The following is a 22,712-nucleotide window of genomic DNA, read 5'->3' on the forward strand; positions in this document are numbered from 1 at the left end:
AATTGTAAGGTGGAAAGAAGAGGGGCTGTCACTGAATTTATCCTGACATAGGACTAATATCTACCCAGGGATGTCACGGTTGTAGAAGCTTGATTAAATATCTAAAGATTCTCACGCACAATTTTACCACCTAGAATGGCTTTGACTAGAAAAAAAAAAAAAGTGAGATTCTACACATCTTAGCCTATAAAACAAGGCTGTCACATGGAAAGGCCTTTATAAGCAGTCTCACCTTCTAGGATAAATGTCACAGGTTACTATAGACAGTGGTATGCAGGTAAATGTTTAGCAAACAGCTCTGAAAAGAAAGAATTTGTGTACATATGGATCTATTCACACATGTAAATTTATTATAAATTTCACTGATAACCAAGATGTGTAGCAAGTAATTTACAAATAATATAATACTCTTGTTAATTTCATATAGGAAATTGAATTTCTCAGCATGCTTCCACTGATTTTTTTTTTAAATTGTTTCCATAGCCAAGCTATGGTTGCAACTGACCACCTCGTGTAGTGATGACATGAATATTGGTTAAGATTTTCACGTTAATTTACGTTAATAAGCGAGGTGTACGTGACACAACAAAGATATATGAGCAACTTTACTAGTTCATCAATAATATAAGAGACTACTTTTCTGAGTCAAAAAATAGTTTTGAATACTGGAACAATCTCCCCTTAATTTCTTTTTTGTGCCATTGATAATGTGACAGCTACAGACACGAAGTACTTTCAAGTTTAATCTGCTCTATTGATGTTTTTCCACATGTCCTTATGTCCAGACCATCAGCAAAACAGCAAGTCAAGCCCCAGCTTGTAGCATTTGCTGATTTCTGTGGTGTGAATTCTTTCATCATAGCTGACGTTAACCTGCCAATGTGACTCTGCTGCTCACAGAGATGGATTATTACACAGAGATGAATCACGCAGAGATCACCCAGAGATTGATTATCTATATGTTTCTGTTAAGCAACAGGCTTACAACATTCCTGAAAATTCAACAGTCAGCTCTTGAACTCTTGATAAGATGTTTTGCTCTTAAATGCTAAGACTACTGGTTTCTAATACTCAGAATTTTATGGAGAATGAAGATTTCATCTCCTTTGGTCGGAATCCAGTAACCAATTTAAAATAAAGTTATCTTCTTTCTGAGATGTGCTGCTTACAGCTTACGTTCTATCACCTGTGTCTATGACAGTTATGATACAGTTGCTGAAGTTTACATTAAGGGTGAATGTATGAAAGCTGCTGTGGAGAAACCCAAAGAAGCATCTGTTGATATGCCTTTCAGTGTATTAGCTTCTTCAATGTCAATAAAGGATAGTGAAAAAAATCTGTAAAAAAAAAAAAGAAAAAAAGAAAAAAAAAACTATGAAAATCCATAACCACACTATTTAATTTTTTAAAAAATCACCATGAGGGCAGCCCGGGTGGCTCAGCAGTTCAGCGCTGCCTTCAGCCCAGGGCGTGATCCTGGAGACCCGGGATCGAGTCCCACGTCCAGCTCCCTGCATGCAGCCTGCTTCTCCCTCTGCCTGTCTCTTTCTCTCTCTCTGTGTGTGTGTGTGTCATGAATAAATAAATAAAATCTTTGAAAAAAAACACCATGAATGCTCACCATTATGTTGAGTTGGTCTCAACACCCAGAAGAAGTGATGTATTACATGGTGCATTCTTATAGATTTCCTCTCATAAAAAGTAAACATTCAGTGTAAGTGAAAGGAAGTTCAAATGTCCTAGAGAGCACAGCACAAAAGGATAATGATGCAGGACAGGAAGACCAGGGACCATAGCAGAGAGTACACTTTCATCATTCCATTGCAGACTAAGTGTTATGATTTGGTTGAAAATTTGAATAAGACTTCTGAGATAATTTGCTCCTTATAAGATTACCCAAGGTTGCTGAGAGGGCAGGATGGGAATTTAGTAACCATGTCATCTCATTTTTTTTTAAGATTTTATTTATTTATTCATGAGAGACACACAGAGAGAAGCAGAGCCATAGGCAAAGAGAGAAGTAGGCTCCCCAAGGGGAGGCTAATGTGGGACTGGATCCTGTCACTCCAGGACCACACCCTGAGCCAAAGGCAGATGCTCAACCACTGAGCCACCCAGGCGCCCCATGTCATCTCATTTTTAAATGCACTTGGGCTCTGAAGAGTTAGATTTCTATCAAAATCATTGAGCTGTGTTTACATCTATATTGGTAGGGGCACCAAAAAAATCACAGATAGTTTCCCAAAAATATTAACACAGAAAAAATTCCGTTTTGCCTACATTTACACATTTGCCTCCTTCTAGACTACCCAGAGTAATTACATCAGATTTCTTTCAGCAAAATTTACATAAAAACCAAACAAATGAAGACAGATAAGAAATTGCAAAGCATACAGAATTGTTTTAGCCTTACAAATAGGAGGATCAGCATATTTTCAAGTCTTGACTAAATCTCAGCTTCTAAGAACCAATAGTGTTGCGGAAGAGTTATTTGATTCTGTTTCTTGGCTTTGGGGTACAACTGTATCTCAGGACTGCTGTAGTACTTCGTACCATGTCTTCTGGAGATGTGGTAACAGGTTAATAGGTGATTCACATAACCGGAATAATTCAAGCAAAATTCTGTTATGGAGAAAGGAAATAAGTAAGTAGAAATAAGGAGGGACCCTCTTGGTCTCCAAGGCGGTTGCTGTTTTAAATTCACTGTAAATCCAACAGATGAGGAAATGATTTCCATTGAAAAGGTAGTCGATTAGAGTTTCTAGAAGGTACACCATGTTGGGGGAAGCCACATGGGAAAGCTTCTCTGTCAGGCACGAGGCAGTGAAGGGGGAGAGCTCTGGGCTAAAAAGCCTTTCCTATGGTTTCTGAGAAGGAGAGGGTGAAGAAGGGGAGACAGGTGTAGGATTTACTAGCTTGAATGATTTCAGTGGGCTCTGGGGCACAAGGGCTGTCCAGGGTTGCCTGGCATCTGGCCCTGGGGTGTTCAGGGTAGGGCCCCAAGCCCTGTAGACTCGGGATTGATCAGTTTGTATTTGAAAAGCAACCCCAGGAAGCGGACTCCTTGGGAAATGGGTCCTATGGGAGGGAGGATGTCAAAGCCAGGAAACTGGGGCTTCTCTCAGTTGTATATGGTCAGATGATTGTATCATTAAGTCTATTTCAGAGGCTAGAAACACATTTAATACAGTTACTGATGTTCAAAATGTATCATATAGAATACTCACCTTCTGTTGAGTGCTTATAACTTTCTGTTTGTCCATCAGCAAATCTGGGTGAGATTTTAACATTTACCTTATATGAGATTAGAAGAGAATTCATGGAGTGGCAGTTTATATAAAGCTCTAAGAGCCTTATGGTAAAAAGTACAAAACAGATTCAATGTTTAAAATAGCAACCACAAGCAAATAGCATAGATGCATGGCAGAGGTTAATTCCATAAGCCAAAAAGCTAATGTTTTGAGTGAAAGGGGGGAAAAAATCATATATTTGTACTTGCCGTTGTAAACAAGAAGGCATGCTGGGTAGGTAGCCTGAAGCCAGCCGAATTAGAAAAACCCTTTCTGAGATTTCTCTTTTCATTATTTATAGGCTGGAGAAGATTCATTGTTTGCAAAACAACAGGGGCAGCTCTCTTTCTACATCCATTGACACAGGAAAATCTTCTCATGGAGGATTTATTTGAAGTCCTGTAGTGATTCCCGCCCGCCCCTTGTACCTGGACATTATGAATATAAGAAAGTCAAATGACATAAAACATTACACTTGGTACTAAAACAAAATTAAAAGGAACCTGTATTTTGAACAGGGTGAGGTGAGGTCAGAAAAGGGAAAGAAAGAATTCTCAATAATACATAGATGATATAAGTGGGAAATTTGTTTAAGGAATAATTTAAAATCGTGGGGGTTTTTTTGTTTGCTTGTTTAGTGATTTGCTTTGTTTTCTTTTGCTAAGATCAAATGTAAGCATTTCCAAGAAAGTGTTCATTTTTGACTGAGGCAAAGCTGATTTTAGGAGAATATAGGAGGTTAGAGTTCTAGAATTCAAGTCTACCCAACTGGTATGCAGGGTGCACCATTTGCAGCTGATCCCTCAGAAACTGTAATTTCTCTCAAAATCTCTTAAGCCTAAGGAAAACATTAAGCACATTTGATCTGTCCCAGAAGGAATTTATTAGTGGCTCGATGCTGATTTGTTGACACAGCAATTCTCACTTCCAGGAAAATCTCCTAATTACCCTTAAAGATTGCCAAATTCAATCTTAAAATGATGGCGTTATTTTCCCAATCCACAACCAAAATGAGTCTCGTTATTTTAGAAAGATTCAGAGAATAATTTCTAACTACTGACCCAAAAGTTGTGATGATTTCCCTCCCTGACCTATGTGATGTCTTTTGCTTGAATGCATCAGAAACGTATCTGTGCTCACGTGAACAGAAGTTGAGAGGAAAGTGGCCAGACCTCAGGACAAAATCAGGGCATCTTAGATGATTTCAGGTCTTTTCATCTTTGCCTCATTGCGTATACCTGCTTGATTCTTCTTTGTATCTGCAGAGGGTCCACCCGCACTTATCTAATTCACATGGGAAAATAAAAACAGGCCACATGGGGCTCTGACATCCATCTGTTGTGGGTCAGTCTCCCAGAGAGAGCCTGGATCAACCATCAACCTAGTTTCCAAACCCCGGAGGAAGGCCCTCAGAGATCCAACCCATGGGGAGAGCAGATTCAGGGGAGTGGGTGCAAAGGGGTGCTACTGTCAAGTCCTGTGAGGGGAAGGGGCTATATCCAGGATGGGGGGAAGGGGTGCTGGGCCCGAGGGCACAGCCCCAGCACTTTGCTGCAGGTGTCGTGGTCCTCAAGCTCTCATCAAATGCCTTCACCACAAACATCGAGTGTGTGGTGTTGTAAGCAACTGGTCTCAGAACCCTTTTTTGGGGGTGCATGTTCCCCCTGCCCCCATCTCCCCAGTACATCATATTCACCTAATTCCTTCTCTAGGGTTCCAGATTTTAAAACAAAACAAACAAAAAACCCAACTCAGATAAAGCAAATAATCTCTTTAGTTGTCACTTTTCCTAACATAAATGGACTCATGTTATTTCTTTGGAAATGCAGATTGTATCATTTCCCCACTTGATTTCTCCTTTGTCCCCAGTTCTTGCAGGGTTATATGGGGCCCAGGTTCCTGGATCTCCACCCCTGATTCTTTTCCCCCACCATCCACTCATATGCCACATGTGAGGTCCCTCTGAAGTGAGAGATCTTCATAAGCCTAGGTTGTTCTTGAGGCAGGCATGCACGGTGGGTCTTTCAGAATTGCTTACCACCGAAATGCCTCCAAATCCATACTTTCACAGCTGATATTTCCTAGCTACTAGAGGTCACCTCTTTTGAGGATGTTTAATTCTAACTTTGCAGCTATTCCATTATGGCTTCAAAGTATATGAGGAAGATGGATTTCTCTGGGGGAAGTTTCTGGAGAGAACTCTCATGCACAGTGTTGGGTTTTAAGGCAGCATTAGAAGGCTTTGCCTTTATTCAGTGAGAACCTCTCTTTCCTTCAGGGATTGCTGGTAAAGGCAAATAAACTTTCGAATGCATTATTTGCTGGGCCACTAATTGATCATTTGATGTAAGACTTCATAGGCTAGGCTGGAGCATGTTATATAAACTCCAAGCTACAGAGGGAAATCCCTTTCTTCCTGAACAGAAGCACACCAGGTAGAAGAAAACGGGTGGAGGAAAAAAGTAATCCCCAGGCATTTTACCTTCCCAGACAAGAACAGAAGAAACATAAGGAAGATTCACATTTCACAGTAACCCTGCCCATCAAAACCTGCACACATGTCTGTCTCTTGGAATCTGACCCAATCATATTAAAATTCTGTCTCCTTTGAGAGGAGAAAGGAGTTCTTCCTCTCTCTTTACACCACCTCCATGCAATGCTTGCTCTCTCTTTCTCTCTCTCTCTCTCTCACACACACATTACTATAATCATCATAATTGCTGTAGAAGCGCAGCCATCACTAGATAATGTAGTTTTAAAGCACCAGAGTGAATTTAATACTAAAAAAAATCTTTCCACATTCGAGCTGATATTGTCACTAAATGCCACCCCTTCCCACCCCTCCATAGAACAATAAACTTAGAACTCAGATGTGAAGATTACAAGAGGTGATCCAAAATAGTGCCTTTTATAATATTTTCTGAGCTGCTTTTATCTCCATCTCTATTTTAGATTTTAACACGTGAACTATTGCAATTCTCATTTTTGTGACCTCAGCAAATACTCCACTCACTGCCCCTAATTACCTGTTTGAAGAAATATGAGAATTAGGTTTTTACATCTTTCTTCCTAATTTCACTCTGCAGATTGCCCGCCTGCCCACGTCCTCTAAAGTCACTCACTTCATTCTGACTTATTTGGTACCCTATTTCAAATTTGGGTTCTTCCCCTGCCTTCTCCACCCTCTATCCATCCCCTTAGTCTATACTTGAAAACAGCCATTTGCTTAGTATCTCCATTATGAGTGCCTGGATTGGCCATCTCTCTCCATCTATATAATCATCTTGTCTCATTTGTCAAGAATGTTCTCAAGGAGTCCCTGGACAGACAGATTTGCAGGGTAAGAGAACACACATGTGTTTCTCAAGCTTCTCTTGGAACACTTAGCAATTGTTCTTCAACAAGATGGAGACTGGATGGAGTTTGGTACCAACCAAAAATAAAAATAAAATTTTCAGTGCCAATATACTCAGAATGAACATGGTAATAAACAAAGGCAGGGTAATGAGTTTTTTTTTTTTTTGAAGAATGAGTGGGTTTTTATAAACATGCTAAGGATTTGTCAGTTGTATGTCTTCTTTGAGTTCCTTTACCAGTAGTGAAATTGAGTTTATACTGATTCACTCGTCCTTTCTCATCCATCTTGTCCTGCCTCCGGAACCAGTGGAGTATGTTGTTCAGATGGGTGGCTGGAGTTACCAGCGCAGTTCATGGCTCTAGCACAAAGCAATGTTAATTGCATAACAGGGGGAGCAAGTCCATGACTTTGGGGCTTAGCAGCATAGCAGGTTTGCAGATTCACAGAGCTAACCTGCTGGTAAGAAAGAAACAGGTGTCTTGACTACAAAGTCCATCATAACACTAGAATTTATGTGCCTGGAGGAGCAGGGATTTTGTTGTAAGTACTGCCTAATCATCGCTGGAACCCTATAAATATTAAACAGTAAGCACACGGCTCAACGATATTGCTGTCTGCAACTTATTTTGCATGCATAATTAGAATAAATGACAAATACATGTCAGTCTGTTCAGAGAGGGTGCACATGGACAAAATTAATTGTTTAGTTTAAAATCTGAAGTGAAACTTTGGTAGTTTAATAGTAAAATGGCATTATGAATCATCTTACCTATCAATATATATAAATCTGGGTATTAAAAGCAAGTCAAAATGGTTTTTATTTAATAAAACATGACACATTGTCATGATGCTATTAATTATTGTTCTGTAGAGTATTTTACTGTGTGTCTATGAATATTAAATATCTTTCTGTTGCTCAGTAATCTTGAGCCTTTCATGCTCCTTGTTAAAGTGGCATCCTACCAACTGTTTTGCAGTGATTTAAACCATTATTGATTCCTTTCAAAAAAGTACACAGCAACCCCTAAAGACGATGAGTATTTGGAAGCTGCTAAGTGACTTCACCGGCATTGAGACCGGATATCCTGGTAAGCAGCATTTCTTCTTCTAAGCCCTTTGCAATGTTATATTTGTTTGAGGCAGAGGAATGTAGTGAAAAAACAGATACAGGCTACGGATTTTGTTCTATGATTTATCAATTGTGTGACCTCGGCTAAGACAATTAGCCCTTTTGCTTATACTTCCTTATCTTAAAAAACAGGAAAGCATTTGCTTTTCCTGCTTCAAATATAAGGATAAATGAGATCATTTATGTGAGAGTGCTGTGTAAAAATGCTCTGGAAACAAGGTATTTGTTCTTTGTATAGTAACACATACCGGAAGGGAAATGAGAGAGTGTGTTGATCTCTGTTAATGGTTGGCATCTCCTGTTTGAATATGTCCTGTCCATAAGTGGTCCTCAAGTTTGCTCCCAGAGAGCTGCTTGGCAGATAAATAGATTTGTGGCAGTAAGGCTTAGCTAGGTATGTGCTGATGGAGGGAGTTCTTGCAGTAGAATTAGGGAAAACTTATTTCCTAGAGGTATAAAGATCCAAACGAGTCTGAATTTAAAGATACATTATGATTTGATCTTCCTAAAGTAGCCAGAGTTCACTGGTAATGGTGATCTAACAATTCTATTGTAGATAAGATTATGCTGTTATTGAAAATCATATTTTTTCCAGGAGAATTGTGGTAAGATGTATCTAAAATACATTTTATTTGCTCTTTTAGTAAATGTCTGCTTTATGGGATCCATTTTTTTTTCCCTCATGCATTCAATAAGCAGAGATTTAACAAACAATAGTACCTATCTATGCCATGTAATGAAGAACAAGACATGATCTTGGTGGTCTGAGATTTTATTACTCTCTTCACTCACCAGACCAGTTTCTCTATGATGGTTTCTAATTTAGTAAGATTAAAAAAAAAGATTCTGGAAAGCCTTCATATTGGCCCTTTTCTTTTCTTTTCTTTTCTTTTCTTTTCTTTTCTTTTCTTTCTTTCTTTCTTTTTTTTTTTTTTGTAGCAATAACTACAAGAGAGAGAATTTCTACTTGTCCTTCTACTACATGTCAGTGTCACCTTGTTTTATGAGATTCAAATTAAATTTGCTCAAGTGTCCATTCCTAAAATACAGGAAGACTTCATGAGCTCTTAGAATTTCTGGGATTCTTTTATAGAGTTTACATGGTTCTTAAACACTTCTGTTTTTGAATTTTTGCTTCTGGTGACTGTTCTGTATTTCGGTAATTTTTGCAAGCATATGATGTCTGTTTTCCATATGTGTTGCCTTACACTGAGTGCTCAAACTCTTTTATAGCCTTCTAGCTCAGTGCAATGGGTGTTGGATCAAACTTGTGCTGAATTTCCATGACATTTACACTGAAGCATTGTCAACAATTTAACACTAGATTAGAAAAAGCAATAAAACTTTTAGAAGAAAATCTAAGTGACGTTGGATTTGGTGATTAATTTTTACGTACAACACTAACAGAATGATCCATGAAAGGAAAAAAAAATGAAAATTTAGATTTTACTAAAAGTAAAAACTTCTGCTATGATGAAGACACTGTTCAGAGAATGAAGGGACAAGCTGTAGACTGAGAGAAAATGCTTGCAAAACATGCATCTGATGAGGGATGTGTACTGAAAATACATTAGGAATACTTGTAACTCAACTATACGAAAATAAGCCACTCAATTAAAATACAGGTGAAAGGGCACCTGGGTGGCTCAGTTGTTTGAGCCTCTGACTCTTGATTTTGGCTCAGGTCATGATCTCAGGGTCATGAAGTCAAGCCCTCCGTAAGGCTTGACACTGAACATGGAACCTGCTTGGGACTCCCGCTCTCCCTCTGCTCCTCCCCAACTTTCTCACACTCTCTCTCTCTCTCATATATATATGTATGAAAAAGAGATGCCTGAGTGGCTCTGTGGTTGAGTGTCTGCCATCGGCTCATGTCATGATCCTGGGATTCTGGGATCAAGTCCTGCATCAGGCTGCCTGCAGGGAGCCTGCTTCTCCCTCTGCCTATGTCTCTGTGTCTCTCATGAATAAATAAATAAAATATTTTTTTAAAGAAAGATCTAAGAAGATGATGTGTCCCCAAAGAAGATATACCATTAACATCTAATTTTAGAGGCTATAGAAAACACACAAGATGACATACAAAATGTTGTAAAAATCGTATTTAAAACCAAGATAAAGTGCTGAACAAAACTTTGGGAAGAAAAGTAGAAATAAAGATGACATTTACATGTTGAAAACAAAATTATAGAAAGAGAGTTCATTAAATCCCAAACACTAGGGGACAACTGAATGGGAGAAATCAATTTTAAAGAGTCCAAAGGGATGATAAGAGCTACAACAAACCATGAAAGAGGTAGAACAAATGGAAAGCACATGGAAACATGAGAGAAATAAGAAACAATTTACCTGTTATTGTTGTATAATTGACCATTGTCATATGGATCATTCCAGCCTCTTTTCCTTTCCTCTCCATAAGTTTCCACTGGCATACTGAGAAACCTGGCTCCTACCATCCACCAACTATCTGCATAACTGTTCCATTGTACTGTACACCTGTAGCATCAAAATTATTGACTGGTATCCCTGTGGGAAGCAGCTTCATTGACTAGAGTCCAGTACAATATAGAATTTATTATACTTGGTTTTATAGACTTGACTAATCTCCAAAATTATTTAGGTCAGCACCTTTCTCCTCATCCCCTCTAGTGAGGTGGTTTCAAATATTTCCAAGATAGTGAAGTTCTCCCATCATATTCTGACCCCCATCCTGGGATCCTGTAATCTGATACTCGTCTGTGGGCACCAAAAGCCTAGGGCTGCTTTAAAATGTAATCTCAACCTTAAAATGTCACTTCTAGATTTTCTTATAACTGAGGCCTCTTTGCCCGTTTGCTTCTTGTAAGTTTTCACTAGAATTGTGTCCACACTGTGGCTTCCAGGACCTAACCCAACGTCTGTACGGCATCCACATTTAGGTGTTTTGTGGATGTCTCCTTTCAAACAATTACATTTAAATTTAATCTAAGTTTTCCTCACACTTCTGAAACCCTTTTCCTCTCTCTCCACATCATTTCCAGTTTACTTTTATCTCCCCTTATTTCAAGTCCCTCAAACATGGGGATTTCTAAGTTCCCAGAGAAATAAACTGACTGGCCCATTCAGAGTTTGCTATCAACCCATGGTCCAATCGACTCCAACTCAACCAGGCATTTGGAATTGCAGAGATCACTGTACTCTCAAAAGGATTATGGGAGGAAACGTTTGAGGAGGACTACATTAAATAAACAGGTAGAGTTTTTTTTATCTGCTATATTAAAAGAAAAAAAATTGCAACAGAATTTCATAAAACTAGGCCATTAAATCCAGTGATCATCTTTTAGTTTCATCTTATTTGACCTATGAGTGATATTAACAAACAAAACACTTCCCGACTCCTCCTGGATTTTTTTTTAATTGGCATTCAGAACACCAAGGTCTGCTGCTTTTCTTTAAATCCTGCTGATTGCTCCTTCCAGCCTCCTCTGATAAAGTCCCTTTTCTCCTGACCTCCAACAGGTGAGATACTCATAGACTCAATTGTTTGACATAATCTCTTGGTACGCCTCTAATGATCTTATCCAAATCTCTTTCTTTAAACTGCATCAATATGAGATGAGATGATACTCAAATTATAGTCTCTAGCCTACACCTCTCCTTCGAACTACATATTTATGTCTTTACCTGTTCAACATGTCACTTGTATAACAAATAGGCATGACACCCTTCACATGTCCAAAACTGAGCTCATGACATTCTCCCTAAACCTGTTGATCCTATAGGCTTCTTCTTTTTAATTATTAGTGAACATATATTTCCAGTTTTTCAGTCCAAAAAGCCATGTGTCATTCTGTATCCCTCTCACACACTCCATGTCTGCCTGTCATTGAATCCCGCTTCCTCACCTTCAGGTATATCCAGATTCTGACTGGATCTGCTAACCACTCTAGTCTGTCACCAACCTCTTAGATTGTTTCAATGGCCTGCTTCCACTCTTGGTTCCTGTTCAGAGTCCTAAATACACAGCAGTCAGAGGGATGGTGGCAAAAATAAACCAGATCCCATCTATCCCCTACTTAAACCCCCCCTGCCCCCACGTGGCTTCTCACTAACAAAAAACGAACCTGGAGTCTATCCTCTGGTTCACTGACATGCACATGACCTAACTGACATTATATCCAGACCTCATCTACTTCTCTTGCTCTTCTGTATTCTATCTAGCCACACCAGCTTTCTTGCACTTTCTTGAGCACACTAGATCTACCTGCACTTCAGGAAACCATTGGCTTACCATGTTTTTTATCCAGATATCTGCCTGACTTGCTGTCTCATCAATTTTATGCCTTTCTTCAAAATTCACATTTTCTATGGAGCCTTCCATGGCTACCCTACATAAAATTTCGTAATATCAGACATTTCCTATCCCCAGCACCTACTTTATTTTAGCACTTAATACTATTCATTGCCTACCATACATTTATTGTACTACTTAATATTGTTTATTGTCCATCTTTCCCACCAGAATTTAAGTCATTTGAGGACAGAGAGTTTTGTCTTTATAATCAACCATATTATTCTGAATTCACGAACATGTCATAATACAGAGACAGTGCCCTACCAGGATTCATTAAGTCAATAAAATAAATGATAGATTGTTTTAATTCCCACAGCAACTCTAGTAGATAAACATCATTCTCAATTATCACATGAGGAAATCACAGTTCAGGCATGAGGTCATCACTTGCCTACATCGTGAACGCAGCTGGACCTCAGACTCAGTCTTTTATTTTGAATTTTACGTTTTTTGTTTTTTTTTTCACATTATTTTTTTCCTAGTAAAGGCCTATGATAATTTCTTAAACCTACAGAATGTTGAGTAAATTCTTGTTGATGGTAATATTTTAGGTATATGTACTTTTCATAATTTTCAAGTGTGGTTTGTATTCTGTATTTCACTTAAATAATTTTGTCTTCTTCAAAGAGATGATAATTTAATTGTTATTTGGCTTCCACTCCAAATTCTGTGTTATTTTCCAACTTAAAAAAAGAAGAATATGTACTCATATCCTTCCTTTGCTTCATTCTTTGAGTATAGCACTGAGAAACCAATAAAACTTTTTTTTTTTTTTAATGCTTTGACCTTGGTCTAGACACCATTAACTAATTTTGTGTTTCTGATTTTCCCCCAAATTCTGGGTAAGCACTTCTACAAAAAGAGACAAATCTCCATGATTTCTTCTGTGTAACAAACATTGGATGGTTGTATAAAAAAAAAAAAATTGTATTTCCAAGTGAATTCTTTCCTTCCTTCTACTTACTAAATGTCCTTGTCTTCTGCCATCCCAGGTTTCTGTGAGGGGATTTTCATATAACTGAAAGCCAAGAAGCCAAGGCCCATGATTGATTAGGACTGCTGCCATATATAAACTTGAAAATTTGCTCCTGTGACAAGATAAGCACAGACAAGAGACTCGATCAAAGTCAGCAGCTGCCAGATGTTAAGGCATGCATTTTGGTCACAATTTTAAGGATGCTAACTGGCTTTAGCACAAAGGAGGTTTCATATGTACTCCCAAGGCAGGTGACGCACCATTGATGGAAGGTTAGTAACTTTTCAGATAAGAGTGATATGTCTGATTGCTATTAAAACATCACCCTTGGTAATGGCATTGTAGGGCTCTTTCATCAAAATGAGGTGTTGGTGCTTGCCACCCACACACTCAATTGGAGTCCAGACATCTATTGATGAGGGTAGTGTGACCGCTGAGGGCTGGAGGCTTCAAGACAGATTGTCCCTGAGCAAAATGCACCACTCACTCGCCGCTGCAGGAAGAATGGCTATAGAAAGTCATTCTGTTGTTTGATTCATGGGTCCTGGGGATAAAACAAAGCCTTAGTTGGACTGTCATGCTTTAATCCCTATCATGCTTACAAAATTAAAAGGATTTGTTTTTAAAGTCTAAGATTATTAAATGGTCAACTCTTTGAACAAGAACAGCTTGCTATGGAGAGGAAATCATGATGTCACAGAACAACTTGGATTTCTATGAAATATTAAAAGAAGAAGAAGAAGAAGAAGAAGAAGAAGAAGAAGAAGAAGAACAGAAAAAGATTTTTAACAAGTTTTCCCTAACAAAATACTAATTTGTCAGCTAACAAAAATATTAATTTGTTTGTCATGACCTGAATCAGGAAAAAAAAAATCCCCTTCTTTAACCTTCACATAATTTCTCCTCTCTCCCTATTGAAGAGGGAGTTTAAAAAAATCCAGAAAGTCATTCAAAGGTGAATCTTATTTTACTTTATAAAGAAATGCTTCTTTTAAAAACATTTTGTTCACAGGTACCATGAGGTTCTTTAAGAGTACAAATTATTCTCCTTTATCACTTGAGTGAAGAGAGAGAGAAAGAGAGACAGTACCAGCCCATGTGTATAAAGTGTCTTCTTTGGATAAGACTGGGTGTACTTTTATGCTGGGCATTGTGCCCAGCTCATTGTAACTTGTTATTCATTTTTTTCTAAATTGCAGCTTTTATTCCAGTCCCTTCAGAGATAATGGGACCACAAATCCTATTATCAGAATGATTCTGCTCTTCATGTGACTTAGGGAGGGTTTCTGTAGTGTAAGTAACACATGTTCCCATCCTCTGGTATGCAAAATAAGACCATTCTAGACATCCATGTTCTTGGTTTATCTTTTACAAACACGTGCACTCTGCTACAGAATGTCAACACCAATGTCATAACATAATGAAAGAAACTAGATTCTTCTTCTAGGCTTCCTCTATGCTTTCTTGAAAATGCAGCTAGCGTAACTTTCTTTCTCTTGCGGAGAATCTTTACAAATGTCGAAGAAAATCACAAATGATGTGATTCGACAAATGGATGCAATAAGAAGAATAGTGAATTTTAAAAATAAACTTTTAGATTTGGTTTTTAAATAAATCAGGGAATGTCCCATCTGTAAGTTGTTGTGCCAGTTACTTAACCACCGTGGGTCTCAGATTTATGCTCTATGGACTCAAATTAATAATATTTACCCTAACTACATTACACAGTTATTAATAATAATGACTACCATCTATTTGCTATTGGGAAATCTAGAAAAATGAAATTCAGTGACCAGAATGAGCAGACAGGAAATCGATTCTTGGGCTGGATGATTAATATTAAGCTTGCTTTGATCACTTTGCTTATTTGCAGCACAGTTGAAGAAGGTTCCTTCACTATGATGCCCTTTTCTATTCAAAAGGACAAAGGAGATCTTTGGTGGTTAGGTTACTGTGCTATCTATGTGCTGTGATTGCTCCTTGCAGTTTGTTTTGCTTTCTTTGGAAAACAAATAATGAACCAATTTGTTACTTTGTGACAAATGAACTGGCAGCTTTATCAAGTGGTAAACCACTGTACCTAACAAATTTACATAAAGAAACACAGTGCCAGGAGTCAGTAAGCTTCAATCCTCCAAAGTAGATCCAAACGTAATGTAACCAATACATGAGGCACCTGTGAAAAAATATGTGAAGATCAATTACTCCCAGGGAAAGCTGGGGGTACAAACGTCCTCTGACTCTTGCTGACTATGTTTAAACATGTTCCAATCTAGAACATGTAAGAAGAATGGGCATGAGGCCAGAGTCTCTGCTGAGGAGGCAGGACACCAGGCAGGTGGGTGACTGGCTTCCTAGGAACACTTTGGGTTTTTTTCTCTTGGGAAATTCTTAGGATGTTAGGCTCCCTTGGGGCTCTTAAAATTAGGGACCAATGTGATATTTAATTAATTTAGGGAGGATGTTTAGCTATTCTTTTTTAGCTCACAGTGAGTCTATGTAGCTTATGAGCTGAGAAGAAAGAGAAGATAAACCAGTGATGACGTATGCAGAGAAGGACTTCCCTCCCTCTCTCATCATTCACTTCTCCCTCGTGTTCTCCCTCATGCTCATTCACATTGCTGTGGTTCCTCTTCAGTTCACTCTATACCATCTCACCGTGGTCTCCTGTTCAGCCTGACCACCAGTGAGGCGTCCCATGCCTGCTTCTTCACAGCCTTACATAAGTGGCAGAGTCTTGCTACTTGCCTCTCTCTCCTCTGAGTTATTCTTATGCACATTTGCTAGGTTAATATTATTATTATTTTTACAGGAAAAAAATTAATAATAATGACTACCATCTATTTGCTATTGGGAAATCTACTTGTCATTTACCTTCTGAACTGTAGGATCCACAAAGTGGGGCTATTCTGACTTGGGTTCATAATGTCACAAGTCACAAGGATCAGTGGTCCTTTCATGTACTGAGAGCCTCTGTAACAGCTGGTTTTGCCTTACTGGGAACTAAGAAAAATACCTCCTCCATACTTGTATTAATGCTGAACATTCTGACTTCAGGGCTTGACCTGTGAATGCCACCTCCTCCCTGTGTCCTTAACCACTCTTCTGGGAAAAACAGAAGTAGTGCTCCTGCCTCTAAATCTCTACAGTGCTTTGTATAGTTTTTTTTTTTTTAAGATTTTATTCATTTATTCATGAGAGACACAAATAGAGAGAGAGGGAGAGAGAGAGAGAGAGAGAGACAGTGAGAGAATCAGGCTCCATGCAGGGAGCCCAATGTGGGACTCTATCCCGGGTCTCTGGGATCATGCCCTGGGCCGAAGGCAGGCACTAAACCACTGAGCAACCCAGGGATCCCTGCTTTGTATAGTTTAAAAGATAAAACATACTATTACTTCATATTTTAGAATTATACATGCTCATCATATTTCCTCTTTCATTGAATAAGTTCATTGTACTTAGGGTCCATCTTTAGCATATTGTGCATTCTTCTTTTGGCTTGTTACATATAACTGACGCTGGGCAAATATTTGTTGAATGTGAGCACTTCCATCTTTCTTTTCTATATTCTGGTTTTGGAGTGACAGGATGCACGCATATGCCTAGTTCATTTTCAAAAGGCTCTGTGCTTTTAAATTCTGACCTGACACAGAACTTGAGATGATGACATTATAAAATATTCATACACTGGTATCATCATATCTCATCCCCAAAACTTCTTAAATGGCTCAGCTGACTTAATGGATTACCTTCGTTTTAAGGATCATTTGAATATAATCTTCCTCCCCTCAAATTATTTCAATCATTGTGAGCTTCTGCTGACCTACTTTTAAACCAGTGGAGAAAACCTTCCCAGAGCCAACATTTGTAATTACAGACTAGCTAGTAGTGTCATAGTAGCTACAGGATACTATAAGCCATTTTTCTCACCAAATCTAAATTGAGAGGATTCAGGTTAGTTCACACATCATCTCTTAAGGTTCAAAAGAATCCCCCCAAACTGCATATTTCTTTTGGCCCAAATCCTGAACCAAGGAATCAGGCAGTTGGGAGACCCGAATCTGATAATGGATAAAAGTGATGGTATTCTTATGTTCGAATCCCCAACTGAGACTGATTTATCTAGTCACGGGAAGGGTGGGAGTCGGGCAGACATCCACCCACATGGTTAGAGTCTGGACTCTAAATATCTGGCACTCAGGAACCGACAACAACACATGTTCTCTTGGGTGGCAGCTATGCTCAGAAAGACAGAAAAGGAAGTGACTGACTGAACCACCTTGTCTCTTTCCCAACTGGGTGACCAGATGGAGTCACTCTTCCTTTACTGGCTGAGACTAGAAGGAAGAATGGGGGTTGACTAATGACCACAAGTGTTATGGGTAGATGGCCATTAATAGAGGAAGAACTCTCCCTCTGGGCTATCCATATGGTCTCTACTTGATTGTGGTATACAGTGGAAAGAATGACAGTGTTGGGGTTTTGATTTTTTTTTAAGCAAGACAAACATTTGATTGTCCATTTCACAATCTAGTTGTGAACAAGTCAATAGACTTCTTGAAATCTTAAATTCATCAGTGTAAAAGGGATATAAAATAACAAGAAGAATGACCGTATTTATGAAAGCACTTTTTAAACCATGAAACCTTCACAAACATCAGCTAGAGATAATATGAAATTTATGTCAGTTCTTATGTCAAATTCTGTAGTCATTTATATCATAAGATATGGACTACTTCTAGTTCTTTTGAGATTTGAAATACAAGCTAGGTACTCATTACTTATTTAATGAGCAGAAGAAAACATAAACCAAATATATTAATCAATACAAATGCAAGTGAGTACATTATTCCTTTAAAAAATAAAGACTGGGGCATTTAAGTGGCTCAGTTGGTTGAATGTCTGACTCTTGTTTTCAGTTAGGGTCATAGTCTTAGGGTTATGAGATCAAATCCCACTAGCATTCTGTGCTCATCAGGGAGTCTGTTTGGGATTCTTTCTCTCCCTCTCCCTCTGCCCCTCCCCCTACTTATGCATTCTCTCTCTCCCTCAAATAAATAAATAAAATATTAAAAGAATGAAGACTATCAGATTCTAAGAAAACAGTTTGGCAATATGTTTGGAAAAAAAATTTTCTTGGAAAAAGACTGGGAAAAGATGGACTAGGGAAATGAAACAAACAAACAAACAAAAAACAAAAAACAAAAAACAAAAAACAAAAATAAAACAAAACAAAACAAAAAACATGAAATTTGCCAAAAAGATAATTAAATATAATATTAAAGTTATAATTTACACACAAGGTTATAACATCTGAAGTTTATACCTATAAAAATTCATAACATTCTTAAGGATATTATGAATCAAAATAGTGAACAGATTGTAAAAACTATTTTAAAAAGAAAAATAATCTAGAATTTATGTACACATGACCAAACATTTGTGATATATCAGAAGTACATGCTTTTCCCCCAATATCTATTCAATGACACAAAGATACTCTTGTAATCTGACAGTCTTTATATTTTAATGGAGCAAACACACACACATTTATATATACATGATACAGGCACTTTCAAAGAAAGTTTGATATTTCTTCCAAAAGTAAACATATTTTAATCTTGTGATCCAGCAAATGCACTCCTTGGTATTTACTTAGAGGAATTATAAACTTATAGTCATACAAAAACTTGCATACAAATGTTTATAGCAGTTTTATTCAGAATTTCTAAATCTTGGAAGCAACCAAAATGTCCCTTCTTAAGTGAATGAATAAATAAAGTGTGGAACATCCATATAATAAAAAAAAATTATCCAGTGCTAAAAAAAAAAAAGACTTTCAAGCCATGAAAAGATATGGAGAGACTTTGATTTATATTACTAAGTAAAAGAAGCCAATCTTAAAAATCTACTTACTGTGTGATTCAACTATATGACATTCTGGAAAAGGCAAAATTATTGAGACAGTAAAAAGATCAGTGGTTTCTAGGGGTTGTGGGGTAGGGGAGGAAGAATGAATAAATAGGCAAATCACAGAGGATTTTCAGGGCAGTGAAAATACTATGTATAATACCATAATAATAGATTTCATCACATTTTATCCAAATCCATGTGAATTGTAATGTAAACTATGGACTTACAGTAATCATGATGTGTCAGTGAAGGTTTCACCAATTGTATCAAATGTACCAATCTCGGGGGGAATATTGATAATGGTGAGGGCTATATGCTGTGTGGGGACAGGGGTATATGGGAAATCTCTATGACTTTCAGTTTTTCTGGGAACTGAAAACTTCACTGAAAAACTTAAAATCTGATTAAAAAAAAATTAGTCTGTGCAATTGGCTCTATTGGGAGAATCATAAGAGATTCCCAGTATGTTCAGAGAAGCTATTGATAAAAGTCAGCACCCATTCACGATCACAAGACAAGTATTTTAGCATGCTAGGAAAAAAAAGAAACTTTCCTCAACCTGATAAAGGATATCTTATCTACCAAAAACAACAACAAAAAACAAACAAAAATGCCCTACAACAAACATCATACTTAATGGTAAAAAGGTTGAATATTTTCTCCTAGATGAGGAACAAGACAAGGGCATACACCTCTATCACTTTTGTTCAAATTTATCAGAGGTCCTAGACAGGACAATAAAACATAAAAATAAATAAAAGTCCTACAGATTGAAAAGATAGAGTAAAACTGTTCTTATTCTTGAGTAGCATAATTGTGTTTGTTGTGAATCCTAAGGAATTTACAAAAAAAAAAACAAACTACTAGAAGTATTAAGTGATTTAGCAAGGGTGAGAATATAAAATACATATAATATATATAAGATACATATATATATAAGGTGAGTATATAAAAATCAGTTATATCTCTGCTATTTACAGTAACATCAAAAAACATAAAATACTTAGAAATTCATTCAATAAAACGTTACATGGAAGGCGTATTGTATGTGGAAAACTAGCAAACATTGCTGAAACTAAAGAAGTTCTAATTAAATGAAAAGATATATCATGATCATGGGCTGGAAGTTTCAGTATTGTTGTGATGTCAATTCTCCCCAAACTGATGTACAGATTTTCAATCAAAATGCCAGCTGGCTTGTTCACAGAAATTGATTCTAAAATAAAGTAGGTTCTAAAATGTATTTGAAAATGCAAGGATCTAGAAATGCTAGAGAATTTTTTAAAAAATAAAGAACTAAGTTGTAGGGCTCACACTACCTCTTCTTAAGACTTACGATAAAGGTTCAATAATCCAGATAGTTTAGCATTGGCATGGGGACAGGACAGAGGCATAGAAAGAATAGAATCCAGAATAAAATGTACACATACATGGTCAATTGATTTTCCACAAAGGGGCCAAGGTCATTCAATGGTGAAAAGATAATCTTCTCAGTAATGTAGCTAAACAACTGTATGCCCATAAACCTTCATACTTTTCTCACACTTTATACAAAAATTACTCAAAAAGGATCATAGACCTAAATGGGAATGCTAAACTATGTAGCTAATAGAAGACATCACAGGAGAAAAATCTTTGTAGTGTAGAATCCAAATACACAATCAGAAACGAAAAAGTCAAGACACTGAACTTCACAAAAATAAAGAACTTGTTCCTCAAAAAGCACTGTTCAGAAAGCAAAAAGGCATAGACAGGAGAAGATATTCACAATACACATGTATGACAAAGGATCACATGAGACGTATATAAATTTTGTAACTCAACAGTAAGACAAATAATCCAGTTAAAAAATGGGCAAGATTTAAACAGCTATCTCACAGAGGAACACATGCTGTATGATCCCATTTATATGAAGTTCTAGAACAAGCCAGATCAGATCAGTTGTTTCGTGGTTGCAGGGTTGAGGGGATTGACTACGAAGGGACATGAGGGGTTTGGGGGAGGTGGAAATGCTCTATATCTAGATTGGGGTGGCAGTTACATCATCAGTTTATGATTTTCTCAAAAGTCATACAAACTGTCCACTTTAAATGGGTACATTTTACTGTATGCAAATTATGCCTAAATAAAATTTATTTTAAAAATATGAAAAGAAAATGACAGTTTATTCATCTCTGCCAAGTCTATTAAAGTACTTGCAGGGTTTATTATCTTTTGTCTTTTGTAGAAAATGAGACTCCTATTCTGTTTTGTGGAATAAAGGATGCGCATTGAAATTACCTGAAGTTTTAAAAGGTAAAAGCATTGATAGTTGCTCATTGTGAAGTTTTAGACCACTTCTTTCTGTTTAGCATTTGCTACTCTGCATTACATATTTATTTTGTCAGATTCCTTTCTTTTTCTATGTAGATCCTGTGTTATGGGCTGAATTATGCTCCTCAAATGCATAAATTGAAGTTATATCCTCAATATCTCGAATCCGAGTATATTTAGGAACAAAGTCTTAAAGGAGGTAATTCAGTTAAAATGAGGTCACTAGGAAGGGCTCTAATCCAATACAACTGCTGTGTTCATAAGAAGAGGAAATGTGAACACGCTAATAGGGAAAAATGATGTGAAGACACAAGGAAAAGACAGCTGTCTACAAGCCAAGGAGAGAGGCCTCAGAAGGAACCAACCTTGCCAGCACCTTCATCTTGGATTTCTGGTCTCCAGAAATGTGAGAAAATAAATGTTGCTTAAGTCTCTCGGTCTCTGGTACTTCTTAGCCAGCCGTTGCAAACCAATACACCCTATCCTTATAGTTAAAACTTAGTAAAAATAGAAACATCCTTCATTAAACAAGCAGAACTATATTGTGTTTTCCTATTAATCTGATTCTTCAGATTCCCTAAATGCCTCTGAAGGAGAAGGGATGCACACTAAAGCACACACACACACATTCTCAATTTTACAAATCAGTGAACCTGGCTTTATCTTGGATGACTACTTTCAGTGTCACAGTTCATGTCACATTATGATAGTAATTTGAAATATGTCCCTAAAATATCCAAGCCTTTTGAGTGAAGAAATTTGAAATCTCTATTTAACATTCTCAGAACGTCTTTGTCTCCAGTCTAGTCTAGTTGACACACTTGGATCAATAAGAGAACATTATTTAGTGTCCCTTTGACATTAAAGAAACAACTCTTGGCCAATCTCTAGTACTATTGCTCTGTCACTGACCATGGAAAGCTATGACTTGTCAGTAGATTCAGCCCGCTGTGGAATGTAAAATCAGTTTCGCTTGCTTCCCCCACTCAGTTTTTGTTGGAAAACAATCCATCCCCAAACTTAGTGGTTTAAGCAGATAAGTGTTTACATAGCTCAGAGTTCTGGGCTGGACTCCGTTGAGTGTTTTTTTCCAGCTTGGGCTGAACTTCTGCATGTATTTGAGGTCAACTGCCAGGTTGGTTGTGAACTGGCTGGTAGAAATGTTCCTCAGCTGGGACCACTGGCCTTGCATCCTCGACAAGCAGCAGGACCTGTTTTCACTGTAGAATCGCTTTCCAGGAAAGGAAGTGAAATGGGCAGACCTCTTGGAATGAATCTTAGAACAAGTGCAATCCACCAAAAGAAAAGGGGTAGGAAAAGAGACTCCACTTGTTGAAGGGGGAGGGGAAGCATTGGACACAGGAAAGTAACATATTCTGGCTATTTTTGCAATCTACCAC

General features: G+C 37.6%; 2 long non-coding RNA genes across 5 annotated transcripts; one reads left to right on the forward strand and one right to left on the reverse strand.

The window, feature by feature from the left end:
- Positions 1-368: 368 nt before the first annotated feature.
- On the reverse strand, positions 369-21,905 carry LOC144314910 (uncharacterized). 2 transcript variants are annotated; one of them, XR_013380762.1, is made up of 4 exons: positions 21,678-21,905; positions 13,075-13,198; positions 2,414-3,718; positions 369-1,337 (listed from the first exon to the last, which is right to left on the reverse strand). It is a non-coding gene; the product is annotated as an uncharacterized LOC144314910 (long non-coding RNA). The 2 variants fall into 2 exon arrangements; XR_013380756.1 differs by lacking the exon at positions 369-1,337 and having other exon boundaries at positions 1,353-3,718.
- On the forward strand, positions 7,009-21,744 carry LOC144314901 (uncharacterized). Of its 3 annotated transcripts, XR_013380748.1 has the most exons (7): positions 7,009-7,188; positions 7,660-7,736; positions 10,798-11,008; positions 13,103-13,358; positions 15,363-15,424; positions 21,227-21,294; positions 21,409-21,744. It is a non-coding gene; the product is annotated as an uncharacterized LOC144314901 (long non-coding RNA). The 3 variants fall into 3 exon arrangements; XR_013380745.1 differs by lacking the exon at positions 10,798-11,008 and having other exon boundaries at positions 7,012-7,188; XR_013380754.1 differs by lacking the exons at positions 10,798-11,008; positions 15,363-15,424 and having other exon boundaries at positions 7,013-7,188.
- Positions 21,906-22,712: the final 807 nt, after the last annotated feature.

The sequence above is a fragment of the Canis aureus genome, chromosome 1 (genome assembly GCF_053574225.1).
Source record: "Canis aureus isolate CA01 chromosome 1, VMU_Caureus_v.1.0, whole genome shotgun sequence".
NCBI classification, from domain to species: Eukaryota; Metazoa; Chordata; class Mammalia; order Carnivora; family Canidae; genus Canis; species Canis aureus.